Here is a 13,599-nt window from a genome sequence, read left to right on the forward strand (position 1 = left end):
ACAGTATTCTTGAAATTTCACTTTCCCCCGTGCTGCACTGCAGAATGCAGTATCATTTCCCCATTCATAAATATTTCATTACCACAGTCTGCTGTGTTTCATCATCACTGATAACACTCAGACTAATCCACCCATTGCTGAATTCATGTCGCCCTGTCGGTAGAGCAACTTTCATTTCCTCCTTCCACTTCTGCAGTCTTCATTTTTCTTGTTCGGTGTCCTCCTGCTGCAAAACTGTCATCGTAGGCTAAGTACAGAGACCTTTATTTTTCTTACTCTGAAAAATAAGCGAGCAGTAAAAGCTCTGCCTGAGTAAATTGCGTACAGACACACGCAGGTGCAATGTTTGCATCACAGATGTAATTTGTATGTTTCAGAAAAGGGAGATATTTAGGTCAGCAAGGGAGAGGAGAATTGTAAAATGTTGCTGTAGCAGGAAACTCGGAGTCTGATTCAGCAGATTCCAGGGGTACTTTCTGACACACGTGTTGTCCCTCTGATGACAGCTGTGAGGAGCTGAAGTGATATTCCCATCCAGAGGGCTTGTTGGAGCATAATGTGTTTGGAAATTAACATACTAGTAGAGAATATCCAAAGCCAGTGGGGCAGACGGCTCAGTAATACACATAGCAAGAAGGAAGTAACAGACAAATGGTTTAATTTTTTTCCTTAGTATCAAAACATCAAAAAAATTGATGTGCTTACTTACATACATAGCTTCTATTGATATCCATGCAGAAGGAACTGGAGTTCCCTTGTTGAGCCTCACTTGACTTATTTTTCTTCTCTTTTTAAATACTTTTCTCTTTCATGTTGCTATCCCTTTGAAATGAACTGGTGGTGAAAGACTGAGAGACCTGAAAGAATCAATTGCAAGGTGTCTCTCCTGTAACTCTGTGATAGACTTGCCTTAGATTGCCTTTCCAGAGGAGAGTAGGGAGGCCAAAGGGAAGGAAAATGCCATTTGTAACCTGTTAGACAGAACACTGCACAGAATCTGGCTTGTTTTATAATAGGTATCACAGATGGGATGCAGTTTTCCTCTGGGAGGGGTTAAATCCTGGATAAAGAATCATAGCACAAATGAGCATTAGTGGAGACCATGGCATGCAACTCTTGATAGGCACTATATAAATGTATAAATGTATATATAAATGTGCGAGGAAAATTTGTTTCATCTATTCCGCATGTGGCAGAAATAGCTAGGTAAAAAATTGCACAGCCCATGCAATAAATAGCAGTTATTTGCCTATGCCATGTAATCTGCAAGACCTGCTAGGATGTCATTTATGTTGACACATTTAAGGAGAGAAGCTCTGCAAATCCATTTTCTTCCAAGCATCATAAAAAAGCCCTACATTTTTTTTCACATATTTCCAATTCAGATTTGGCTGTTTCACGTAGCAAGAGGAGAACACTGGAAGTGGATTGAGGGATTCTTGGGTATTATTTAGCCTTTTGCAAAATGAAATAAACCAAAACAATATAAATTTTTTAAACTTAAAAAAATATTAAAAAAATAAAATCTGGTTTTACAAATTCCATTCCTTGGCAGGAACCATAATAATCTTCTCTCCCATACTATAATTTCCCAGCCATCAACCAGAAATGAACATACAGAATAGAGGAATCCACACCAGGCAAGGGATTTTTTTCCCCTCTGCATGGGACATGACTCTGATGAACAAACAATTTCTAAATGAGCTGGTGGAGTCTTTCACCCAAGTGTGCTGGAAAAGAGAGTCTTGTGGAGGCAGACAAACACCAGTCAAAGCCAAGAGGGCCTGTGCCAATACTCCGAAAGGAAGTTTGCAGTGTCAGTTAAATACAGGACAAAGATCCAAATTGCTTTCAGTCCTCTGTGTGAATCTCCAAGTGTCTGTTTAAAGATCATCCCTGGAGAGTACGAGCATACTTAGTGGGGGCTCAAGCTTTTGCTCCTGTAACCCAGGCAGAAGATGCCGACCTTGTCTGAGCACGTGATGGCCCTGTCTCCCCAGAGACACCCACAGCTCAGCCCTTCTGAGCAGCCTGGAGGGGTGGCACAAGTTTAAACCCAGCTGGCAGCCACCCGTCTTCATCCTGCTGCGTAAAACCTCTGCCCAGCCTGTGCAACCAAAAGGCTACATCCTCAAGGGCATCCTACTCCCAAGCAAGAGCAGCCAGCTGGGGATTTTTCAGCAAAGCTCCTTGCAGGCTGGACATGAGGGGTGGGAAACCCCCTGGTCTGCCAAGCATTTTGGGAGTGAAAGCTCAGAGGAGCTGCAGCCATGTTCCCTGACAACCCCAAATGCAAAGCCATTCCTGGGAAGAAAAGCGAGCCCTGGTTCCCCATGCAATCCCAGCTGCCTCCTGTGGCATTACTGCCATACAAATAGTTGTGTTTGGCCTTCATCCATCCAAGAGCTGTCAATATGTAGCTCTTCAACTCCACAGTTCACAGGGGCTTTCTTCCTTGTTTTGTTCAGGCTTAGAAAGGAAAAAAAGCAGGTGGATGAGTTTTGTGCAGTATCTATCTCCTTGCTCTGAGAATTGTTGTTAGTGACATGTGAAGAGAAATTACTCTTGACAATAAAGGCTATGATATCTTTTTCCTACTATTTCGGACAGAAAGATGTGCTTGAGTGCGTGGGTGTAACAGAGAAAGCAAGAGAGTAAGTGCCTGCGTGGGCTTATATGTAATTGCCATTTTATCTTGTTTTTCTTTTAAGTCTCCCTATGCTTTCCCTAGCTTTTAAAGAGATTACCTAGGCCCCTGTCTTCTTCCTCTCATCTTCAGAAACTCAGTCATATTTTTACCAATAATTGTGGCTCACAAGGCATTTTTCTTGATTTCCTCGATAAAATCTATGATCCCTACCCTGCAACCATGTCCATTTGTATGTTGCTTCATCAGCAGGAAAGTTCTTACCAGTTTTCCCTCCAAAATCTAAAATATTAGCAGCAGAGAGCAAGGAAGTTCATGTCACTTAACACGTCACCCTCTAACCCGTTGGTCTTTTCCCCATTTCCAGAGTGACCTTTCTGACACCTTCCAATTTCCCTTGAAGCAATTTTTAGCATCTGCCTCCCACCAGCTTTCTCACTGCCAGCAGACCATTCAGTACACTCAAGATCCCAGTCACACAGCCTGAATGATGAGGGTATCCTTCCCTGCTCTCTGCTCTAGGCTCTGGGGATGACTGGTGCCTCTGGGGCTGGCTGGAGGAAAAGTCCTTGCACTGGGAATGTTGCTTACCCAGGGACTATAGGCATACCTGGCAGCAGCACACATGAAATGAGTAGAAAGCAGGCCAGCAGATTGTATTGACCAGTGCTCAACACCTAGTCCTGGCAGAAGGGCTTCAGAGATGCAGATTCTTTTCCCACTCACCCCATCACCAAAAGGCCAAGGGAAAGCTACCCTGCAGTTCTTTCTCCCCCGTGGTTCTCCACTTTTTGGCCTGTATTGGTCATTGTAGGTGAGCTGGAGAAAACGAAATCCCAGAGCTCAGCAATGCCTTCTGCAAGCCCAGATCCAGAAAACCAGTGATATTTCCAAGTGCAGCCTTGATGCTTGAAGTTATCCTTAATATATCACTCTCCCTTTGCCTTGCAACGCTAAGTGGTTCTGTCGCCATGGCAACCAGCTGAAGTTCAGGGATGGTTTTGGAGTAGCCCTTCTCACCATACCACATCAGGTACTGTGGATGGTCCCTGCCTGCCTGGGATGTGCTGTGATGTCAGCACAAACACTGTCTTGTTTAACACCCACACTAATGAAGTGGACTATGCAGTGCTACCTCTGGAAATCTCAAAACACGTGGCAAAGGAAAACTGGCATTATCATTCCCATTTAAAGGCTGGAGAACTGCGGGGATGTGTGGCACTGCAGGAAATAAAAAGGAGATTCCCAACTCCCTTTTCAGTCAATCACAAAATTTATCATGGTACTTACACTTTCCTGTCCAGTCAACATCTGTCCTCTGTTCTGTGCCTGAATTTTGGAATTATATCCCTTCTTTATCTAATAGGAATTTAGCATTTAAGTAGGAAGCAATGTTCTCTGATTCATTCATGCCATGGTTTTTCTGGTAGATCCCAGATGACGTCCCTTTCCATCCTTTTCCAGCCTCCTCATACCAGCAGCCAACAAGCAAACAGAGGGATGGGATCGACAGCCTCTTGCCAGAAGCCGTCCTTTCCCTACAGCAAGACAGCGTACCCAGGCTGAGGGTTGCACCAGGTAACAGCAGCTGAACCACCCACAGTTGGGGAGATTTTCTATGGCACTACTAAGAAAGGTAGGATTTCTAAGGTGCCTAAATGGAAAAGGAATAGAAGTCATTCTTTCATAAAATAAGGAAGTCTAGAAACAAACACCCTACTGAAAGTCAAATACTAATCTACAGTCTAAGACCTGGGACTAGTTGAAAGGTTTTAGACTGAAAAAATTTACATAAGAAGGTTTAGAAAAAGAAAAAAAAATTGAACCACTTCACAGGACTGTTGCAATTTTGGCAGCTCAAATGTGGAAGCTGCTGGTGTAACCATTTTTTCAGCTGCCCCAACACTAAAAACCTGCAAGCCCTGGGAAACCCAGATCATGAAGGTTTACAGCTACTGTAAAGCTGAAGACTGTCACATCAGTTTTTTATAAATAAATATTTTCTTGGCTCTGTTATTTTGGAAGCAGGAGAGTGGCAGAATTTTGTCTCAGGCCTGAATTTGTGGGTTTTTTTGATGAAACTGAAATTTCTGGTGGATAAAGTGAGAACTCTAGTGCCAAACAACCCTTATGAATAATATAAACATTCAAAGGAAAATTTTTACTGATTTTCACATGACTAGCTAACAGCTAAAAGGACTAAATCTGTAGTGACTACTGAATAAAAATCTTGGATATTGGTAAATCTGTCTAAAATTTAGAGGTAGCCAAACTGTACAGTACCTCAACTACTCAGTAGTAAGTGGCACTTCATACAGGAATGTTTTCCACCTTCATTAACAAATGGATATCATTCAATTAATTGTGGAGCTATCAAATATTACATTAAACAGTCTTGCAGATTGTGTAAATGAGAACAAACAATTTTTAATGCCATGTGAGTCAGTTCCATGGTGAGCATGTGGCTCCAGAAGGATGACATGTTCAACATGCAAGTTCTTGCCTGGCTCATTTCCGTCCTCTTTCAACTGAGATGACTCCTCAAGGCTGTTGTCTGAGAAAGTCTAATTTCATGAGTGATAAACAATGCAGAACATTTGTATTTTGGCCACTTTCTTTCAGATTTGTGACTGCTTATTCAAAAAAAAAAAAAAAGTAATTGTTCTTCATGTGAATGACAACCAACACGTCAGTTTAAAATTACAATATTAAAACCAGTTAATAATACATATTCTGCTTCTCCAAACTGCCTGTTCTGGTTCCATACATAGACCATACTATTTCGCATTTTCATATTTTTCCAATCAGACCCCCTTGTTGTCTTTGCTGAAAGAAAGGGGATTGCCCTTGTCCTCCAGGAATTCAGAGTCTGAAGTCAGGACTCACAAGAGGGAAATAAACACTACACAAGGAGGCCAGTCCAATGTGTCTCAGCTCAGGTTCATGCTCATTCAGCAGACTTCTCCCTGCCCACCCAAAAGGAACCAGGGAACCCTGGTCAATATTCCCAGATCCTGCTGCTTTAAAAGCAAAGACATGGGGAAAGGCAGTTGCAAAAGAAACTCCTGCCTAGATAATTCATCAGTTAATGAAATTCTGCCAAACCAAGACAATTCTTCTACAGTTTCAGTTACAGAAGTTACACTTTATACCCCATCTTAAACTGCTGCCATTAAAACAGGTTGTTTCAGTGCAGTGGTTGCTGCATTTCAATGTCAGCTACAGTAATTTCATGCATCACACATGCACACCCTCAAATCTGAAATGTGCTCTTGGATACTTGGGACTACCAAGACTCTTTAAAAATATGTCATTACCATAATCATTACTTATGTAACAATTTTCTCTTTTCCATTTGCAATGCTGTTTTTGAATAGTGCCACTGGCCCTTTCCATGACTATTAGACAAACTCTACAGTTTTTTTCTTAGTTCTTACAGTTAATCTTTTTGCTCAGTTTTATCTCCTTGTTACCCCCTAAATTTAAAACCAGACAAAACTCATTACAGACAGTATTATATCCTAGGAGCTAGAAATGGAAAGGATCTATTAGATCATCACTCCATCCTCCAGCCAATTTACACCTGCTCCCTGGATTACCTTCCCTAATGTTTTGTCCAGTCTGGCTTTAAAAAGGGCAAAGCAGTTGGGCTCCTTCCCTTTCCCTTGGGAGGCTGTTTCACAGCAAAATACATCTTACTGTCAGGAAATTTTACCTTACATTCAGTCTGACTGTCACACCATTAGCCCTCGTTATATCCCTGCATGTCACACCAAGAATTCCGCTCTCATGCTCGGGAGAGTGGGAGGCTGTTCGTGCTCATCAGAGCGCTGCATGTCTCACAAACCACACACTTGTTAGTCATTCCTGAGCTGGGCTCTGCAGCAGTTTTATTTGAACTCATCTACCTGTGCTTCCACCTTTCCTGATCAACTCTGTCACTCTCCTCCAGAAACTTCCCAGATTTGTCAGTACCTCTCTGGCCTGGTGTTGACTGTACCGGTAATTTTGGAATGTGGGACACCAGGCAAAACTAGATGGCAAAGCATACGTTCTTTTCAACACAGCTTAGCTAAACTCAGCTTCTTACCACAGAAGTTCACATGGGTACAAGGGGAAACAGAATTAGTGAATGCAAGAAAAATAATGCATTGAGAGCTCCTACATCTACAATCTTGTATGTAAGAGCCTGGACTGCCAAGCTATGCTCATCATATTGAGACAAGAACAAAATGTTATTTGATAACTTGATGAAATGCTTTCACGTACACTTGCCAGCCTTTCACAAGAGGAAATGTGTTTCAGACACCACCACGTGAATCTCAGCTCTCATGGCACCCCGATGCCAGCACTGGGGGTGCGCACTTGGCCTTGGTGCAGGGAAGGACCAGAGGAAGCAGGGGCACTGCTGTTCTCAGCACTCTCATGTCTGGAGAAATGCCCTGCAGGGCTAAGCCTTACCACTAAGCATTTCATCCCCTTCCTTAGAGCAGGTCCAAGGTGCCCAGGAGCTCTTGACTGGGAAAATGAAATCTTCTGGAAGACCAGGCATGCTAAAGCCCCAGGCAGAAACCGTGTAGCTCCTGACACAATTTCAGTACACACACCAGAGATCCTCGCAGAAGGCACACGCACAGAGGACCAAGGTGCTGTGAATGTGCTGCCAATTGCTTCCTCAGCCTCACTCAACGTGCACTTTGAAAAGAAGAGGGTGGAAGTATTGGGAAAATTAGATGCCTGGTGACCCTCCTTGCCTCACAGTTTCCTTCTTTCATCCTTTGTCTCTCAGTCACTGTAACACTTCTGGTGGCAAAAGCTTCCAGTGTAATGCATTAAATGCCACTGCAATGCAGAGAAGCAGAGAAATGGGGCCTAATCCTAATCCAGTGCTGCAAGGATCACGTACAGCACCAAGGTCCTCCCCTCATTCCTGAGGGCACATGCCACCTGCAGAATGGGGCTCAGGTACTGCATCAGAAATCTGTGAGACCAGGCAAACCCTTCAGTTTCTCCAGCCTTCAGTTCATGTTTCTGATAAATGTGTATCATTTGATCTTCATTGCAAAAATGTTTCAAGATCCATAAGATCTTGTAGGAAAGCTCAGGGTTACAGTCACTATTAAGAAAAAGTCCCACATTTATGGTCAGATTTGTCCCTCCCTTTTAGGTCTGCCACTGAGTGGGAGGGTTTAATAACAAGCTGTTCTACTCCATTAACAGGGTGTGCTTTTCCAGAGAGCTTTCTGGACAGAGTCCCATACAGGATGCTCTGGTTTTTCTTACAAAATAACTCAATGGAAGGTAATGGTAGGAAAGCCACTGGGATCACCATGGGCCATGGTGATCCCAGTGTTTGGCTCAACATTTGGACTGTAGAGGTGGTTTCCAGGTGGAGATGGCCATGCATGATGCCACCTGCATCTACACTGGAAAAATCACCTTTTCCCTGCCAGCATGGAACAGTTGCTCTCTGAATGCAAGGCCAACTGTCCCACATGGATCATTTCACATCTACTTCCCTCTGGGAAATGTCACTTCTTTTCTTCCTGTCAACCATGTCTCCACTGGAACATCAGCGCTAGGAGAGGCACTCTTCCAGCTGACTTCCTTCAAAGCCCAGAGAAGGGGATAGCAATCAACAGACCCTGTAGGTTAAGAGCCACTTTCCCCTCTTTGCCCCATCCTATGCAGAGCCAGAGCACCAGGCACAGAAGGTGTTAGGGAATAAGCAGAGAAGGCACAGCCAACGACTCCAGATGTGTGACCAAACAGAAAGGAAGCCATGAAACTACCAGGCAATTTTCCAAACACGAAAGAAAGAGCGTTCAGTGGAAAAGCTGTCCTCTGTTGGAGCCTCACAAGCTGCACTGATGTGGAAATGCTACCATTGCACAAACCTGCTCTCTAGTAAAGATCAAACCTGACTTCTCTGCATAATTTTTAAGAGGCTAGATATTTTTTTTTTGTCATTATGGCAGGACATTTAAGTAATTCAAACTTCTTTTATAAAGTTGGCCTTTCTATTAAGTCACCTTTCTTCCCTGGAGGCGGAAAAAGACCTGCATTGTCACCAGCAGCAGGTGTTGCACAGGAGCCTAAAACAGATGCAAAAAATTCCTTCAGGCTGAAAAAAAAAGTCTCAAGTGGGAAAGGGAGTTCTCTGCCCAAAATTTGATTGATCTTTGAAGGGAAGAGTTCTCAGAAGACTGTTGGCTCTCTGACAGCAGGAGGCACCAGAAAGTATTGAATTTTTCTAGGAAAAAGGTGATTTCTGTGTATCGGAGCAAAGCAGCAGAGAGAAAAATCTCTAATCAGACAGAACATAGGGAACAACAACCCTGCTTTTGCATCCACAGCACAGAAATGAGACTCATATAACCCACTCTGATTTCATATGTGCGTGACAAACAAATAACATAGTTTGGTAAGGTTCTGAAAATCTTAGCAATGCTGGGCTGACCTCCTTGTTCAAACATAAGAAGTAATGCTGCAAGACCAGAAACATCAGGAAATAATTTAATTCTCAATCAAATTAAAATTTTTCTGTTTCTAGCAAGTGGAAAGAAAAGTGATGCAGGCTATATAGCACAATAACAGCAACTTGTAAACACACAGAGAAGGCTGCTGTTATTATTTATCAAAAATATATTTGCAATCATTTTCTGGAAGTACATGCAAGGGACCATGCTGGGCATCATGTTCTTACTAATACACCTGAACTTTCAGTCAGGATACACCTTATTATGCCTTCCTTGCAGCCCTGCTATTTTTCTGTCTCCTTGCTCAAGGAAGCAAGGTTGTGTGCAATGGAGATGGATGTTCAGGCTTCCACTGCCAGTCACCTTCACTGACTTTTGAATCCAAATGCATCCATGCTGGACTTCAAGTGAGGGTCTCTGAGGCATGATGTTCTGGCAAGCTTTGGAAAAAATAGCAGCTGAGAAGAGACACCCAAGCATTAACACACATACTCGGGGAGCATTGATCTGTTTTTCTTGGCCCCAGCGTGAAAACGTTCTGAGCAAGCTTCTGGCAAGGCAGGGGGTAGTGACTGGGGCACTGTGGTAGAAAGGGGAGAAGAGCTGAGGTCAGGAGTCATGGGAGGGAGATTAACCAGAATTTAGGAGATTGTCAAAGAAAGGAAGTGCTTTGGGGCAGGGCCCAGGGAGGTAGGCTTATGTGTACTGTGAGCATAGGACAGGAGTTTTAAGGCAATCAGGCTCCAACCATGTTGCTGTGGAAGGCATGACGTGTGCTCAGAGTCTCCAGTGTCCAGGCAAGAGCTTCCTGGTGGACACTGGGCAGACATCTCTGGAGAGCTGTTTGGTGATCCCAGATGGCTCTGTTCCTCCTGAAAGCCCCAGCAAGTTTGTGAAACCCAACAAGAGGGGTCTTGGTGGGGGTACGGGTTAAGACTTTTGACTTGAGTTTGTCAATCATTCCCCTCATGATCTGGGAGGCACAAACGAACCTACGGACCTACACTTCCATTCCCACACATTTTACTCACTTCCTATACTGAGATCTGTCAATAATGACCCTATGAATGATCATTAGTTTCTCTACCACCTGTGAGTAAAGATTTGGCATAAGAATCAATAATTCCTTGAATTAATCATCAGTTACAGCAATAACTGATGACCAAAAAGCCTGGGTGTGCATGTTAATTATTTACTATGTGTCTATGCAAAGGCAGGCAGCCAAAATCACATCCGTGCCTTCCTGGAGCATGGTGGTGAGGAGGATAGTTCAGCACTTTGAGCCCAGGACATGAGTGCCTTGCTTCTCAGCTACCCTGTGATCGCTCCCTAAACCTGCTCCCCTCCCGAGAATGACACCAGTGTCACCACGGCTACTGAGTACCGGGTTACAAAATGTTTCAAGTGACTAAACATTTGGACAGATGCCTCAAGTTTGGACTTTCCATCCTCCACAGACATTGTTGAAATCCCACAAGCAGTTAATCATACCTGTTGGGGTCTAGTAAGTTTTTAATCCTGACCCCTGGCCTCGATGTGCCTCCCATCTGTGGATGGAGATGGGAGTAACCATTTACATGCATGCAGCGATTCTGCTGAAAAATGGCTGCACAGGCAGCACATGGCGAGATGCAGCTAATTGATGCTTTGCTGCAGCAAACACCAACACAGCGCGTCTGGCTGTGGCACACGGGGAAGCTGCAGACACTAAAATAAAAAGAGAACAATCTACTGCCCATTTAAGTGGCAGCTGCTCCGGATGACTGCAGTGCTGCCCAGCAAATTACTGAGGAGGCAGAGGCGCAGTTCCCTGGACCGCATGTTAATCACCTGCATCCAGAGGGTGAGCACAGAGAGTCCCCGCAGTAACGCGGTGCGGGAGCACGGGCTTTAGGCTGTGGCATAATAAATCTCCCTGCCTGCAGCCTGGCACTGTTTCTTCACCAAAGTTATACCGAATTTCAGCAGCAAGAACTGTATGAGAAAGTAAGCAAAACTGAAAAGAGAAAGCAAGGTCATGTCAGAAGTCCAAGTAAAAAAGGCAGATTAAACCAGACTCTACTCAGTTAACAGTGGGCATAAATAGAATAACAGAGGCCATCTGACAAAAGCACGAAAACTGCCAAACATTTGAGTGCATCAGATGTTAATGATGATCAAACCTTATACAACACATTCTGGAGAAGTCAGTGCCTTCACCCAGCATATGTCCATGCTCTGTGTTGAACTGCAATTGTCTCCTCTGAGATACTCAGCTTAAAAGTCTGATGCGATTGTACCAACATTTAAAGCAAGTAATAAATACCAAAGACTGGTTTCTTGTGTCCCCTACAAATCCGTTCAAGGATCTCACAAGACTGCTTCAGTTTTGGTTGCCCTTCAGAAACAATGTTCATGTATCTTAAAATTTGATCAGGAGGTGTGTAATTAGTCAATATGGCCTGTTCTACACAGAAAGCAAATCTGTTTTACAGAAACAGACATCTCTGAGCAAAGACACACAGCAGACAGTAGCTGAAGAGAGCTCTGAGCTTTAAAAATATGGCTACTTATTTCAGAGCTGAAGTACAAACCCATTTTCTCTCCCAGATGGTAACAATTTGGATGGAGATAGTTCAGCAATACCAACTAGCAAGCCTCAAATACCCAGCACAATCATTTTATATGCTCACACTGAATCTGACAGAATGTCCTTGTGCATAAAACTGCTTCTGTGTGTGTTTGGGGTGGTAGTGGCAACACAGAGTGCTTTCTGACCTTGGCTTAACCAATGAGCTCCAGTGAACCTTCAGTCAACCCACAGTGAAGACAAGGTTCTTTAGTTTTGCCCAAATATGAACTCAATGAGACAGACATAATTCTGCTTTTCAGGGAAGACTCCCTGTGTTTACTTCAATGAACCACCAAAGATTCCTGTCTTGACTGCGAGTTTCCCTGGGACAGTTGAAATGCACCAATCACTCAGATAAAAACTACCAAACACACAAAAAGCCCACAGCTTTTTTTGGTTTTCATTTTTTTTTTTCAAAACAAAGCTAATCCCTGAATTATTCAAGGACTGAGACCAATTTGTCAGTAGTTGAGAAATCCAATACAGGTGCAGAGTAAGGAGACAGCAAATTCAGTGCTGCAGTACAGCCACCAGTTGCAGAAGGGACAGCAGTTAGCGTTCTCAATGGAAGGGAAATGACCACCAGTGATTTACTAACATAGTTTGGATTCTCAGTAGAAAACTGATTTCAGATTTGTGCAACTGTTTGACCATGGCTGGCATACCATGGCAGAGGTGACTGCAGTCTCAAGGGTAAAAACACAGAGCCATTTCCTGCCTATCTAGATCACACCACCTTTCATTGTAGCACCTTTAACAAGAACATCAGAACCAGGTAAGACTAAGTGCACTGTAAATCTGCTACCAGTTTACTGGGAAGATCCCAAACTGAGTGTTAAAGCTAAATCTTTAGTCTTTCAAGAATCACAGAATCACAGTAGGAACAAAACCAGCATTTAGAACATTTAAACAGTACATACTGTTCAGTCACACAAATCTCCAGCCAGTACTCCTGTAGCTTCTTTTGCTACAATTGAGTTTTTTCTCTTGTATTAAAGGATGTTGATATAAAACCCAGAGGCACACAAAAACACACACAGAAGTAGCCAAGAAAAACAAGAAGCAGTGCATTGTGCCTGTCACTAGTCAGTCAGCATACCCATTAATTACTCAAATGCTGCTCCCCTTAATATTTCCACATGGCATGGTATCACTTCGATATTTGTGAACTCATCCCCCTTTACTATACTTGTAGCTCATCCAAGGTTGGGGAATATTCATGAGACAGATTATAGGGTAGCAGAGACCAGCAAGGGATCTTACCTTGGCAGCGACGTTGTCCTTGGTCTTCAAGCCAGTTCACCTACCTGTGTGCTAAATATGTCTTGAGAAAAGCTAAGTGACAGCAGTGGGTAGCCTTTCCTTTGACAGAGTTGGTCAGTGACTGTCCCAAGGACCTTCCTCAGTCACACTCCCACCAGGATCAATCCAGTCTCTGAGGTCCTGTTGGCATCCTGTGTCTCTGACCAGCAGTAAAATAAATCATGGCTTTTACAACCTTGGGATTCTTACGAGCTCTCTGTTGGCACCCACAAGGGATCATATGACTTGAGAGTCTACTGCTGTCCATAGCAAATTTCCTCAGTAAAAATTAATGTCAGGCTTTGAAGGGGAAACCATATTTTCCAAAGGACAGCAGCATAAAAGCACAACACTGATGCCTTTTGATCTGAGGTCTGCTTTGCTACTTGTGGTGAATCTCTGCCACGACAATGGGTCTTTGGAGTAGATTAATCCTAGAACATATTTGAGAAAGGCTTACCTAATCTAAATCCAAGTATTTATATTCTGCTCACAGCCAGCCCATATGATTTTACAGGCCTTCATATGGTTGAATCACACTTGCTTCTGAAGAGGCTATT

The sequence above is a fragment of the Corvus moneduloides genome, chromosome 1 (assembly GCF_009650955.1).
Source record: "Corvus moneduloides isolate bCorMon1 chromosome 1, bCorMon1.pri, whole genome shotgun sequence".
Taxonomy (NCBI): Eukaryota; Metazoa; Chordata; class Aves; order Passeriformes; family Corvidae; genus Corvus; species Corvus moneduloides.